General features: G+C 34.4%; 1 long non-coding RNA gene across 1 annotated transcript; it reads left to right on the top strand.

Moving 5' to 3' along the window:
* The first annotated feature begins 288 nt into the window (after positions 1-288).
* LOC106440139 lies at positions 289-979 on the top strand. Its single transcript, XR_007316237.1, has 3 exons — positions 289-420; positions 508-644; positions 899-979. It is a non-coding gene; the product is annotated as an uncharacterized LOC106440139 (long non-coding RNA).
* The last annotated feature ends 1,341 nt before the right edge of the window (positions 980-2,320 follow it).

The following is a 2,320-nucleotide window of genomic DNA, read 5'->3' as shown; positions in this document are numbered from 1 at the left end:
CTTCTTTCTCTCCATCATCCATAACATTTACTCTTCACCGCAACAAAACTGGCGAACCCTAACCTCCCCATCGTTTGCGGAGGACTGTAATGACCGGACTCTTGCCGTCGTGTCTGGATTGCATAGAGTTTGAGATATGCGGAGCATAGACGTGGCCGTGTTACTGACTCAGGAAACAAAGGAAGAGTAACGGCAACGGGAGTCCAGCAGACTAAAAGATGCACTCTTAGAGAGGCGGAGGCCGAGGACAATATCAGCTGCGAGAATTTTGAAATATCCAAAAGTAAACTTCAAGAGAATCAGTTAGAAAAGTAGTTCGTGAACAAGAGAAGGAAGTTATGTTATTTGATAATGATAGTGGTGGCTCTTACAAGGCGGCTGCACATGAAAAAGATGGAGATAATGCTCTTTTCCCTGAAAGTATAAATCTTTCACTATGTTTATGATGTTAAATATGATCATTTATGCATAGTTTTGGTTTAATATTTTTGGTTTGTGCTCAATAAGGTGATGACAACAGTTCAACATGGTACGAGAACGAACTACTATGGGCACCTTCGTCGCCAAAATAACTGAAGATCGGTATTGTTCTCTCCAAAGGTGAAGTACCTGGTGGGTGCACACTGTCATACATGAACCATTCGGTGAGTCAAAGCCTACTCTACACCAACTACTCGCTCCATATCTCTCTGTCTTAAGACTTAGGACTCAAGAGTCATCTCATAAAACATTCTTAAGAGCGGAGTAGCAGGATCACTCATATTTCATAATTTGTGCTCTTTTTAGAAGTTTAAATTTGATGTTAAGATTCGAGCATCAGTGTCTTAAGTAATCAAATTTGATGTCACTCCTTAACTTCAAACTTACTATTCCCATCCCTCAATCTTTTTTTTCTCAGTGTTGTGTGCAGGTTGATGTTGTCCTAAGATTATCATCTCTAAGTTTTCTTGATGTTGTATAAAAGACATGCATTGAGAGGTACGATACTATTCTCAAAAACACTAGACTTTGATTTCGTTTGCATAACACATTCTTTCTGTAGTTTTCTGATTCTAAGTACTCTGCTTCCACTTTGTGATTCACTCAGCTGAAGAAGCATCATCACTGCTAGATATATGATGATGAAATATCCATGTTACATGAGATGGCTAAGAATGCTTGGATAACGGTTCTTAGTGAAGCAACATCCCACAATAGTGTGAATCTCACTTAGCCTTTAGTTTGAATCTCAACCCTCTTAATAGTGTGTGTCAGAGGAAAAATGTGTGTTACCCTATAATCTATATCTAAATTATACTATATATCTATGTTAATATCATTAAATTTAATTATATATCATATACGATAGATAAAATTGATTGTTTTGATTTATTTACCCTAAAATGATTGCGAATAAACAAAAGCGGTCATTTGATTTATATGCGCACGTCAATTTATTACATAATAGTAACTGATTTCTTAGTTATTTAATATATAATTATTATTTTATTATTTCAAATATGCAAAAACATAAAAATGAATAAATATAAAATATTTATTCTGCACTAGGTGCGGATCTTAACTTAAGTAGTATCTCTTAATAATTTAAATCTTAAACATTTTTTAAATCTCAAGCCAAAACAAAATGACGAAATGAGAATAAACTCAAAAATCAATATTTATATTAAGCAATAACCAAAATGAAAAATACGACACAAAAATGAAAAAAAATATTGAAGATAGATAGGATTAACACGTGAACGTAAACTTCTCATAAGCATAATTACTTTTAAATTGCTAAATATGATATAAAACCGAGCTGGCATAGTTTCATTGTAATCAAATAGTCCGCCTGAGATTCTTCGGCCTAAACATTAGGTTCTTATGCTATAGGTGATTTTTAGACCTAAAATATTTTAAAAATGGGATCAGCTCATCAGTAAATAATTATGTAATTAAAAATAAAGTTTTTAAAATGCATTTTCCGGTTTTGGCGGGAAAATGCATTTTCCGGTTTTGGTGGAAAAATTATGTTTCTGGCTTTGTCGGGAAACTTCCGTTTTCCAGTTTGGCGGGGAAAATTGTATTTTCGGTTTTGGTGAGAAAATACATTTTTTTTTGTTTTGGCGAGAAAATGCGTTGTTTCCGGTTTTGGCGGGAAAATGTTTTTTTTTTGCGGTTTTGGCCGGAAAATGCTTTTGAAAGTGTTTTGGCGGGGGGGAATCATGCCGGTTTTTTTAGTTTTTGGTTCGCTAAGTGTGGTTTTCTTGTTTTTTCCGTGCAAAAATAGTTTCATGAAAATGTGTGTGTGTTTTGTCATCTTTTGCGGGAAAAAATGCAT

This window comes from Brassica napus, chromosome A9 (assembly GCF_020379485.1).
Source record: "Brassica napus cultivar Da-Ae chromosome A9, Da-Ae, whole genome shotgun sequence".
NCBI lineage: Eukaryota > Viridiplantae > Streptophyta > Magnoliopsida > Brassicales > Brassicaceae > Brassica > Brassica napus.
Note: the sequence above shows the minus strand (reverse complement) of the source record. Positions and strands in the feature narration are given on the sequence as shown.